This window comes from Lontra canadensis, unplaced genomic scaffold (genome assembly GCF_010015895.1).
Source record: "Lontra canadensis isolate GAN:19392208 unplaced genomic scaffold, GSC_riverotter_1.0 scaffold72, whole genome shotgun sequence".
In the NCBI taxonomy this organism is placed as follows: domain Eukaryota; kingdom Metazoa; phylum Chordata; class Mammalia; order Carnivora; family Mustelidae; genus Lontra; species Lontra canadensis.
Window position 1 is genome coordinate 917,999 of NW_022631066.1, and position 13,105 is coordinate 931,103.

The 13,105-nt window shown below is 38.5% G+C and overlaps 1 protein-coding gene across 1 annotated transcript in view; it reads left to right on the forward strand.

The window, feature by feature from the left end:
• Nucleotides 1-13,105, forward strand: part of ARHGAP21 (Rho GTPase activating protein 21) — a 133,061-nt gene that overhangs the window by 61,328 nt on the left and 58,628 nt on the right.

Here is a 13,105-nt window from a genome sequence, read left to right on the forward strand (position 1 = left end):
ACTTAATTTTCTGATTATTCTCCTTACCCAACTTTCCCATTCTATTATGTTTCTTATATACTATATATGTGTACTGTCTTGTGTTTTAAAATTATTTTTTCTTATTGATTAGCTTTCTGTATTATGATGCAAATAATATTTACAAGAAAAAGGCCATCAAAGTAGAAAAATATTTTTTGGTGATAATAGTTGCTTGTAGATACTTGCTGTCTGCTGCTGTCCTGTTATCCCTTAAATCTCTGGAGAAGATATTCATAAATAATCAAAATAAGAATAAGTAAAAGTTTATAATTACTATTATTTCTTTTCTGCTTATTCCATGAGTAAAAATTCTGTCTCAGTTTAATTGTAGGGACATTTCCAGTGTTTTAAAAATGTGTTTATCATTTTGTTAGGTATTTAAGTAACTGTTGGATTTCTACTTTAGGATTAAAATCTATATTTAAGCATTAATAGTAGAAAAAAAGTAACTGGGATATTACAAATTTTCTCTAGTAAAAATTTGTGTTTTGTGATCGCAGTTGTTTCTGACTAGACAGCTTTGTAGCCTATGTTTGGGTTTTTTAACCAAGGCTCTTTTAGTGGCAAGAAATAGAAAGTTTCGGGGCAACTGAGTGGCTTAGTCATTAAGCTCCTGTCTTTGGCTCAGGTCTTGATCCCAAGGTCCTGGGATTGAGCCCCTGCCTGGCGGGAAGCCTGCGTCTCCCTCTCCCAGTCCCCCTGCTTGTGTTCCCTCTCTCTCTGCCAAATAAATAAATAAAATAAAATAAAATAAAATAAAATAAAATAGAATAGAATAGAATAGAATAGAATAGAATAGAATAGAAATAGAAATTTCCACAAAGTACCTCAGGAAAGATGTGTTAATTCTAAAAAACCATCAGGGCATCTCCGAATTCAGTGTCAAGAGCAACAGGATACCTAGGGACCCACAGGCACCAGAATTAGGACCTGGGAAGCTACTAAATGCAGAGAGTAACAACAACAAATTCTTGGCTCTGATCTTGCAAAGACCCAGACTCTGGTATTTACTGGAGGTTCTAAATGACTTTCATAGTTAACTTTGATTATACCTGTTTTTTTCATGAGCCGTCATCTGTGTAAGGTACAACCCTGACTGTATGTTCTTCCTTCCTCTCCAAATCCTTGAGCGCAAAATCTGATTGGGCCTTTTCATCATTTTATGCCAGCTGCACAGTACCCACTGTGCCTAGAGACCAAATAGTCTTCCATTTAATGAAGAAGTAAATTCTGGAAAGCTGAGAAAATTGGGTATATTTTATGCTACTAATTTCCATTAATAGGCTGGAAACCTATTCCCTCGGAGTAATATAACACTAAAAAATGGACCTGAAAGTTTGTTGTAAGAGGAAATTCTTATTATGGGCAGTCCATGCTCTATAGTGTGGAGTAAGGCAATAGAAGCGTGTTTCATTATTTCTAAGGTAGCAATACTAAATGAGTTCCATGGGTCTCTGCTGACATTGTAGAGCATTAACTAAACCCCTTGGGACCCATTTTTAACTATATTGACAGTTCCAATGATTTGAGTTTCTCTTGTAGGTAGGTAAATATACTAATAAGTTACATATTTTTATTCATTTTTAATACCATTCAGTAGACTATCCACAATTGTCTGATTATCTTGAAGTTACTTTGGGAACTAGAGATGATGATGATGTTGAAGAAGAAGGAAGAGGAGGAGGAAGAACTGCTGGTGGTGGTCGTGGTCATAGTGTGGTGGCAGTGGCCGCCCCTGACTTACAGTGTGTCTTGAAATTTTGCATGGACTAACTCATCAACCTTCTGGGGTGCATAGTATCACCTCCAGTTTTTAGATGAGGAAATGGGGGCATGAAGTGTTCAAGTAACTAGCAAGGGGCAGTATTGGACTTACGAACTGAAGCCATCTGGTTGTAGGGTTTCCTCCCAGTTTCTACCATGACTTCTCAGAAAATTCGTTACTCTCATAATTCATCCTTTGAAATGTGTGAGAAAGAGGGTTCTGTTCCCTTTAATGGTAAAGAGTGTGAAAAGATTCTAATTCAACTTTCAGATACAGTTTTGGCTAACCTCGTATTAGCATTTCATACTTGTTCTTTAATTTTCTTCTTCGTCTTCCTAATCGAACATGTCCTGTTGGCTTAAGTCTGCTCAGCAGCAGGGATACCACACCATTTGCTTCAGTATTTGCAACTGATTTCCATCTTTGATGTTGTTAGTAGTTTTGATACCCGTGCACTTTATGACTGATAGAGCTGTTGTTGATATTTTTCACTTATTTTTATGAAATGATAAGGGCACTCATAGGTATTTACTAAAGATCACTGAAACATTTGCCTGCAAAAATGTTTATATAGGAGTATTCATAGCTGCTTTATTCATAATCAACAGGCAAACACTGGATTCAATCTAAGGACTCATCAACATATGAAGAGATAATGAAATTGTGCTATACCCATGCAGTGGGACACGCACAGCCTTGTGGCTCAATCTCCAAAACTATTTCTTATATTAGGTGAAATTTACAGAACATAAAATTCACCATTTTAAAGTGAACAGTTCAGTGGCATTTAGTACAGAATTAAAGGACCTGTCTGAGCATCTACCACCTCTTTGTAGTTCCAAAACATTTTATTGCTCCAAAAGGAAGCCCATATCCATTAAGCTGTCATTCACTCTTCTCCCCTCCCCAGAGCCCCTGATAATCACCGGTGTGTTTTCTGTCCCTTTGGACTCATCTGTTCTGGATATTTTATATAACCTTTTCATATGTTTCTGAGTTTTGTCCGTGTGTGGCAAGTAGCAGTAATTCATTCCTGACTGAATAACATTCTCTTGCCTGTGCAGACCACAATACGTGTATCCATTCATCCATCGTTGGACGTTTGCACTATTTCCCTCATGTGGCTACTGTGACTAGTGCTGCGACAAATCTGTGTGTATAAGTTTTTGTTTGAGTCCCTGCTTTCAGGTCTTTGGGGTATATATATCTGGGAGTGGGATTGCTGTGTTTTAATGGTCACTCTCTGTTTAACATTTGGGGAACTGCCAAACTGTCTTCCACAGCAACTGCCCCATTTTTATGTCCCCACCAGCAGTGTGTGAAGGTCCCAATTTCTCTACATCCTCATCAACGCCTGTTATTTTCCATTTTTGAATTATAGCCAACCTAGTGAGTGTGAAGTGGGATCTCATTGTGGTTTCCGTTGCATTTCCTTAATAACTAGTGATGGTGAGCATCTTTTCATGTGCTTGTTAGCCATTTGTGTCTCTTCTCTCGAGAGATGTCTATTCAAGTCCTTTGCTCATTTTTTTTATTAGGTTGTTTGTCTTTTTGTTTTTGAGTTGTAAGTGTTCTATATATATTCTAGAGAGTAGATTATTATCAGATCTGTGATTTGCATATATTTTCCCTCATTCTGTAGATTTTTTCACTTTCTTGATAATGCCCTTTGATGCATAAAAGTTCTTAATTTTGATGAAATCTAATTTCTGTACTTTTGCTTTTGTTGCTTATGCTTTTTGCTGTCAAAAACATTTTGATGAGTGAAAGAAACCAAGCACAAAAGAGTACAGACTGTCTGATTCCATTTGTATGAGAGGAAAGATAAATCTAAACCAGCTCATTGGGAAGGCACATAAGGGAAGTCTCCAGCATGATGGAGATGTTCTTTATTTTGATTGTGGTGGTTACATAGGATCAAAACTTAGGAAGTGAGCACTTAAAATGGGTACATTTTATCATATGTAAGTTGTACCTCTTTAAAGTTGATGTAAAACAATGGGAACATACACAACTTTAGTTAGATTCCCCCCAGTGTTTAGCTAATTCAACCGACGCAGCCATGAGCATTCTTATGCATGTACATATGTGCACAATTTTAGGCACATATGTGCTTATTTCTAGTGGTCATGTCTATCCAGGAGTGACATGCTGAGTCACAGGTATTCATACAGTTACATTTAGTAGATATTGCTAAGTCTTCTTTCAAAGTGATTGTACAAATTTATATACTCAGCCATAGGGTGTGAGAGTCCCAGTCATGCCATATCCTCACTAACATTTAGCATTTGTTAGTCTTTTTAATTTTTGTCTTTCTAGTAGGTGTATAGTGATATGGAATATGGGTTAATTTTAATTTTCCTGACTAATGGGGTTGATTACCTTTTATTTAAATTTGATTATTAGGTATGAGTGCTCTTTATTTGGATATTAGGTATCAGTGCTCTTTTTAAAGAAAATAAACCTTTAAGAGTTCTTTTAATATTCTTGATGAGGATTTTATTTTATCTGTATCAGATATCAAACTGTGACTTGCCTTTCAATTTCTTATTAGTAATTTTGACAAAGGGAAGTTCCCAATTTTAATATAGTCTAAATTGTCAGTCTTTCCTTTTATGACTAATACTTGGAGTCCTGTTTAAGAATTTCTTCTATTGCATGGTCACAAAGATATTTTCCCGTGTTATCTACAGGATGCTGTATTATCATTCACAGTTAAACCTACAGATTACCTGTGATTGGTTCTTTTTACATGTAGTATGAGGTCAGGATTCACTTTTTTCCCATATGAATATGCATTTAGGCCTGCACTACTAAGTGAGAAGTCTGTACTTCTGTTTACTACTCTGTAACCCACCTTGATCATTTAGTATCTGTATACACGTAGGTCTGTTTCTGGACTTTCTTCTGTTCCAGGGGTTGGCCTGTGCCTCACTTCTGTATAGCTTTCAAACTAAGAACACTTCTATATCTTTAAACAGTTGTTTAAAAAAAGAATATGTGGCAGAGACCGTATGTGTTCTGCAGAGCCTAAAATATTTACTGTTTGGCTCTTTACACACAGTTTGCCAACCTCTTTTCTATTACATTGGTCACTTTCTTTGCAGCAAGATTGCAATCTTAAGTACTATAATTACTACATAATAAATGTTACTATTAGGTAGAGTAACTCTTTCAGTTTTGTTTTTCATGATTGGATTGGCCATTTTTGTCCATTTGCAATACCATACACATTTTAGAATCAGTTTTCAGTTTCTACACCTACAAAAAATTTCTTTTGGAATTTTACTGGGTTTTGTATTAGTTACCATATTTGATTATTTGAAAATGTGAAATAATCAAATCTTCTAATCTATGAACATTGTGTGTCTCTCCCCCATTGGTAAGATTTGAATTTTTCTGCATCTTTTGGCATAAACCTTTTACTTTTTTTCCCATTAATCTCCAAATATAGTGAATTATATTGACTTATTTTTCCAACTGTTAAGCTTTGCGCTATTGGACCAAACCAAGCATCTCCATAATATGTCATACTTTTCACATATTGCCAGATTTGGTTTTCTGTTGTATTTAGGGTTTTTCCATCTCTGTTCAGGGATTGCCTTTACTTAAAGGACCTTAGTCTCTTTGACGTTTGGTTTAGCATTTCAAGTTCTCTGAGAAACAGATGCCAGAACAAGAACAGATGGCAAGACAGCATTACACATGCCAGAGATTTATTGGGAGAGATGCCTGTGAAGGAGAAGAAGGGAGCGAGCAGGAGACGCAGGGAAAGACTTCAGACCCTACTGCAGGTCTGACATCTGTGAAAGAAGAGAGGGAAGGGAGGATTTGGTAGGAAATATACCAGACTGCAGCACAATGTAAGGAGGTCTCAGTGAGACCACTGAGGAGCAATCCTGCTTTGAGCAGGAGTGGGGAAGTGTGCCCTCTGTGTGACCATGGTGGTGGATCTGAAGGTGTGGCCGCTGGGGCTGTCCCTCAGCTGTGTCCCCCACACCAGGTTCTCTCAGAGGAAATCTGCACAGCACACCTGCACCCTTGACATGCTTGGGCTTTCTCTTTTTCACCCTCCTCACACGATGTATTCCTTTGGAGGCCCATATGGTGTTTTCCAGAACTTCTTCCTTGGCTGGCTTTAAATACCCATTTTTGCTCTCCTGGCCCTTTGAGACTGATGGAGGTTTTGTGCAGCTCCTCAGTCTTTCAGCCAGTACTTTCGGAGCAGAAAGAACCTCAAGATGGTGAAAAGCAGTGCAAAACATTGAACTCTCCTCACTGGACTTCCTTCTCTTTGGGATCTTGTCCCTTTGAGTCCTCTTGCCTTGAAGACTTTCTCTGCCTTTACACAAATGTTGCCTGTACTAGCTTAGCTTTTCTGGTTGTTGCTCATGGGTGGAAGAATTGATTCTGAAACAAGCTAGTTCACCATCATTAGATTTAGAAATTTTTGTCTGTTTACATTTAATGTAATTAATTACATTTATTGTTTAATCTATTTTGAAGTTTCTATTTTATTTTGAATTTCTTATATTTCTTTTCTCTTTTCAGATTAAATAAGATATTGCAATTCTTTGGTGGTTATCCTAGAAATTATAATATGCAAATTTATCAAAGTCTAGTGCTAATTCCTATTTTATTCTCCTCTGAAACAATATAATGGCCTTAAGACATGTTACCTCTGCTTATCTTCCCTGTACTTGCAAGTTACTTTCATGTTATGTTGCAGTTCTCTTGGGGTTTTTGCTTGCTTTGTTTTATTTTGTTTTTCCCTGAAAAGTCTTCGTTTTGCTCTTATTTTTTGGAGAGATTGTTGCTGGCTACAGAATTCTATATTGATATTTTCTTCCAATATATTGTAGGTAATATCCTGCTCTCTTTTGGCTTACATTTTTGCTAGTATGAATTCATATTTTGATTTATTGGTTTTCTGAAGGCAAACTTTATATCTGCTGTTAAGATTTTCTCCGTATCTTTGTAATAAAGCCATTTTGTAATAATGTGTCTTGGTGAGAATTATTTTATTTTTCTTGTTTACAATTCATTGAGCTTCTTGTGTCTGTCGACAAGTGGCTATCATCAGCTTTAGAAAATTTTCAGCTAGTATTTCCTCATATATTATCTGTCTTTCAATGCTTCCTTCAGTTCTTCTGGGGATCAATTAAACAAGTGTTAGATGTTATTATTCTGTCCCCCATGGCTCCTAAATTCTGTTTTTTCCTCTCTCTTTTTTTTTTCCAAGTATTCCTCACCTGCATTTAGATAATTTCTTCTAATATGTGTCTAATAATTTTCTTCTTAGCAGTTTGGGTTTTACATTTTGATTGTTAGAAATTCTTTAGTGCAGTGCACCAAAGTATACATGATTGCTTCTCATAGTTTTCTCTTTATCATGTTTAGGCTTTTTTTTCTTCTTCAAATATAGTAAACAGAGCTGTCTCATAATCTGTGTCTGGTAATTCCACTTAGGAATTTTTGTAGATCTGTTTCTCTTTCCTTCTTTTTTTTTTTTTTTTTGGTGGTTCTAGCTCAAAGTGGGTTTTTTGTTTTGTTATTTGGGGTTTGTTGTTATTGTTATTCTTTGTATATTGGACTATTCTGCCTTTGTTAACCTTCAGAAATTATTACTGGGGATTTTTTGAGATGTAGAATGAAAACGTTTCCAGGCTATTATATTTTCAGCCTACAAATCTATGTGAAGTTTGGTCCATAGCCACTTCTTAGAGATTGGTTTCCTTCCCTTTTCCCCCTTTCTTTGCTTAGCACCCAGATAGTCTTTAGGTTGGTAGGAGCATTATTTCGAGTTACCCTTATTATTAATATGGGAGGATCTCCCGATAGATTCGTAACTACACAGGACTTGGGCTTTTCTTCTGCTTGCTGGGTGGAGAAACTCTTAAAATGGAAGGGGCTCATGTTCAGTAGCCTGGACATAGATTATATTATTGATATTAATAGTACTTTGAGATGGGGTTTTCTAGCAGCTAGGCTTACATGTATACGCACTGTGGTTCAGATATAAATTACGCATTCCCCTGTACTAGCTCAATTTGTTAGTACATCGATGGATACCTCATTAGAAGATTTGCTACCCATATGTTTATCTTATTAAGATACCTTTATATTGTGTCAACATAGATAAAATAAAATTACCAAGCTATTTGTAGTTTGCTTTTATGGACAATGTTTCCTAATATAAAAATGTGTAAGCTCATACACACACACACACATACACACACATATATACACATGCACCCCACACACACACACAAAGATGGTCAGTGATTCTACATTTTGCTATTAACGATTTACCTACAATATATTTATTTTATTCCTCTCCATTTGATAGGTGGGAAATGGGAAATGAGAGCCCCTGGATTCTCTTATGATAAAATAGTCCATGGTCAAAACACAGGGGTACCCCAGACATAAAGGACAATGATGGCAAGGATATGTGTACATTTTAAAACTGTGATGTATAGTTTTTTGAAAAGATTGCAAGAACTGAAACCTTGGCTGGCCCGAGAGATGCTAAGGGCAAGATAGTGATAGTTATTCTCAACGTGCGCAGAAGCACACTTTGTACAAAATGAAATAAGTAGATTGTTCGATGCTTCTCAGTTAATTTCTCTCATTCTCTTCTGGAAAATCCCTACTGCTGTTTTGCAGACAGTTCATCTGAGTGATTATAAACAAGAGGAGACTTTCTGCCTCCTCCTCTACCTGGTCCTGGGAAGTGGTGGCAGCAACACAGATCCGATATGGGAAAATGCAGAAATAAGGGGAGCGATCATATCCCTTATCAAAAATTAGTCATTAGAGTATGTAAACTGAAGGTTTCCCCCACACGCAGACTGCATTGTCTTAATGCAAAGTGTTTTTATGTATTACTTTAAGAACAAAGTCATTAAGGAAGGAAACTGTCTTTAATTGTTGAATTTTCAGTGCCTAGTAAGTACCTGGTAGGAGCTCAAATGTTGTTGAGTCAACACATTGCATAAAGGGAGGCTCCGCCACCTGAACTTGGCCCAGGTCCAAAATGGCTGTTCCCGAAGCTGCACAACTCCGCATGTTCATGTCTGTGCCTCTGCTGTCGAGGAAGAAAATTATTATCTCCTACCTGCCTTCCTTCCTTTCTTTCACCTTCCTCCCTTTTAACACAAAGCATCAGATATATTTTAAATTTAGCGATCTTATTTCACGTAGCTGCTAAATGTGTAAGCTGGGGCAGTAGGAACAAAAATAGAGTAATCCTGGCCTTTAGTAGGAATTTGGGAAACCTCTTCGGAAAATACACTGGTCAGGTGGTCAAGTTAGATGAGAGGTTAAAAAAAAAAAAAATCCAACTTCACTTTAAAAGTTCCAGAAAACCATTTTCACAGTAATCTAAAGTGAAAGGAATTTGATTGGATTAAGTAGGCACTGTCAGAAATCCAATTTTTTGGAGTTGGTTTAAGACTTTGAATGGCATGAAGTTACTTTGGCAGTCAAGAAAATAAATGCAATTTTAAGAGTTTCTGGAAGTGTTCTAAAACCTTTAAGAAATATGGAATTTAGGGTCTCAGACAGTTTAATTAGAGATAGAGCTCTAAAGGTGAAAAAGTCAAGGAAAGTACATGACCAGAGTAGTAATGTTCTAGGCTGTCCTCTGGAAAAACTTTTCTACAGAAAATGTTGCAGAGGTGACCAGGTAATTAGGTGATTTGAGCTTTCTTTTCCCAGCTGCTGCATGACATAAGAGCTTGATCACAGACACCATCTGGCTGCTTAGTCCCATTTTTTTCCCCTCATTGCTCTTCACCTAGTCTACATTCAAAATACGTAATTCATAGATGCAGTTATTAAGTTAATTGTGATAGTTATGGTCCCTGCTTTCAAAGTCTAACATAATTTTCCAGAACAGAAATATTTGCATAGAAATGCTACATATGTTAAATCTAGAAATAATGTTTCCTGTTATTAATTCATTCACTTAGCAAATATTTGTTGAGTCACTGCCACAAGCAAGTCCCTAATCTCATTGCTGGGAAGAGAGCAGTAGGGCCTCTAACCTGGCTTTCTTCAGGTAGGTGTTCCTGCGTCACCTGTTAGAGAGGACTTGCCTGACCATGTCAGGGCGCCTGGGTGGCTCAGTAGGTTAAGTGTCTGCCTTTGGCTTGGGTTGTGATCCCAGGGTCCTGGGATCGGGCCCCATGTTGGGCTCCCTGTTCAGCAGAGAGCCTGCTTCTACCTCTTCCTGCATGTGCTCCCTCTCTCTGAACTAAATAAATAAAATCTTTTTAAGAAAGAAAAAGAAAATAGTCTTATCGCCCTGCCTCTCGCTCTTTCCCCTTTCCCCCCTTCCTTTTCTGCTTATTATTCTCCCTGATGCTTATCACCACCTCTCCTACTGCTTATCACTTGTTGAACATCTTCTTCCTCAGTTGGAATATAGAACAGGAACTTTATTTTATTGGCCTAAAACCCAGAGCAGTTCCTGGCATGTGTACATTTAACAAACATCTCTGTAAGGTGAGGGCCCTGGATTCAAGAAGCCCCCACTCTGATGGAGGAGGAAAGTGTAGAAGAATCACATATGTGCAGCCAGACCACAGCACCGGGAATCCTCTCCGGAGAGCCAGGGAAGGGGTCTCTGGAATGTTCTTTGTGCTCTTGACAGATGACGAGGATTTCATCAGAAGGAAGGAGGGACACCTGGGTGGCTCAGTAGGTTAAGTGTCTGCCTTTGGCTTGGGTCATGATCCCAGGGTTCTGGGATCGAGTCCTGCATCAGGCTTCTTGTTCAGTGGGGAATCTGGTTCTCCCTCTGCCTGCTGCTCCTCCTGCTTGTGCTCTCTCTCTTTCTTTGTCAAGTGAGTAAATATAAATCTTTAAAAAAAAAAGGGAAAGCCAGTGTTCTAGAATAGATTTCAGAGATATGGAAGTTATATTTGCCCAGAGTTGCTGGCAGGGCTTGGGAATGGTTTTTAATGTCACCAACTCAGGATGTTTGTGAACTTATACTTAGCTTCTCTGGCAGGAATGAATAGATAGATGGAGAGGCCGTTAACCGTGGGATTCTGGAGGAGAAACATATCCACCTCCTTCCCCTGGGGAGATGGGATTAGTTTGGGAGAAGTTGCATTTCAGATGCCTGTAGAATGTTCAGTACCTAGTTAAAAACTTGGATGTATTAGATATGCTGTAGCTAAGTCCTAGACATAAAGGAAACCATGCCCAGAGAGCATGAAAACACAGATTAAAGATAGGACCCTGGGAAGGTAACATCTAAGAAGGTCAGAGAAAGAAGAATCAGAAAGGAAGTCTGAGAATAAGATTTGGAAGGTATGGAGACAACCAGGAGGAGTTGATGACTTGCTAAGTGAGGGGCTATCGTTTTTAAGGGTGGGGGGTGGGTGACTTACCATTTGTCATAGAAATTTCATTTGGATGGGGACTAAAAAGGGTAATGATAGAGCCAATTTGACCAGTAGCAAATTGGTTAAGTTACTGAGAATAACTTCGGTACAGTGAGCAGAGGGGATCCGGAAACTAAGTGTCAGTGGGTTGGAGCATAAGTTAGAGCAGGGAAACCGGATGAGGATGGGAATTGGGTGGGTGGGAAGTTTCACGCTGGGAGGGGATACTTGCTAGTGTCTGACAATCCCTAAACTTAGAAGTAAAGAAATGAGAGTATAGACTATTCTTCAAGAAGTATGAAAAGGAAGGAAAGGAGAATAAGAAATGATAGCTACCTGGAAGGACAGGGAGACGTTTTGCTGTTCTTTTAAGTTTGGGAAGCTTTGGTCTCTCTCTCAGAACATGTATGTCTGTCCAGTGGAGAGAAGAACAGAGGTTGGCTGAAGTTTTGCACATGAGAGGGGACTGGGAAGGAAACAGGGTCCTGAAGAAGGCTGGTAACTCAATCCTTACTTGAGGTAGAAGAAGAGGAAGCAAGGATGGGCAGAGAGAGGGATACAGCCACTGAGGTATACAGCCACTGAGGTACACTGATGCCAGAGACAAGGCTATCCAGATAGTGTGAGGAAATCAAGGTGGGACAGAGAGTTCAAGAAGATCATTAGAAGTTTGAAAAAGCAACCTTGAGAGAATGGGGATTAAAACATAAGCAAGAGACGTTAATGAGCAATATCAAGAACTTAGCTGAACTTGGGAACTATAAATGAGTGGGTTAGAGGTTATGCAATTTTATTCAACCAAAATACCAGGACAAGAAGAGGAACGGAGTGGGCATGTGGATGGAATTCTCCATAGTTGGAGACTGGCAAACTGAATGCTTGGAAAGGTCGAGGGAGGAAAGAGGCTGAGGTTGCTGGTGGATCTTGTTGAAATTTTGAGCTATGGGTGATCTTAGTAAGAAAGAAAGTGATTTCTGGAGGGAGACTGCTAGGCCTTGAAGGATAGGGAGGGCTAAAGGAGGTGGAAGGTCTTGAGAGCAAGTTGAAATAGTTCAGGGGTCCAGCAATGGTAGGGTCAGAGACGGGAGGATAGTTGCTTGTGGTTAGGACACCATAACAAACTTCCTGGTTTGCAGAGAAGTTAAAATCCAGAACAACAGCAATGGCAGGGCTGTGAATCCAAACGTGAGACATACTTTGTGAAATTCCTGAAACTTTAGAGAGAGAGAAAAAAATGATGCTGCGTAAGCTTCAAGTACTCCAGAAGGCACATCCCAGAACTGTTCTGTTCATTGCAAGATAATTGGACCCAGACACATTTAGGAGTTCAGTAAATATTTGTTGAACGAATAACACTCTGCCAGCGTCTTTCTTGCCCGAGTAGGTTATCATGCCAGAATATTTTGATTCATGTCTGACACCTAGTGGTATTTTCCTCAAACTACTATTAAGTGGCCCCATTTCCCTTCTACTGTTTCAGGGAGACTGCAGATCAGTGGCAGTACAGTAGCTTTGGTTCCTAAAACAAATCTCCAGCTTGGTTTTGGGCAGTTTTACCATTGACATTTTCCAAGGCTGTAATTTGAATAAGTCGGCAGTAAATACTTATTGATCATCTACTATGTGCCAGGCGCTGTTCTGCGTGCTGGAGTTTTTCACGGAGTGTACGTTCTCCTGCCTTTGTGACCTCACTGAATTTGAACACGTAGGCAGAGCATTCCACTGGGAATGGTTAACTTGATGGGAAACAATTTAGGGTTTTGTTGTGATTTCACAAGTGAAGCCTTTCTAAATTTAATTCATAACTTTTGGTGCTGTCCTTTCTACATCATGGCATGTTGCTTTTCATTAATGTTAAGTAGTCATTCAGGAAGAGGAAGATAGAAGGCAAGATTACGTTTGTTTGTTCAGTTTATTCTTT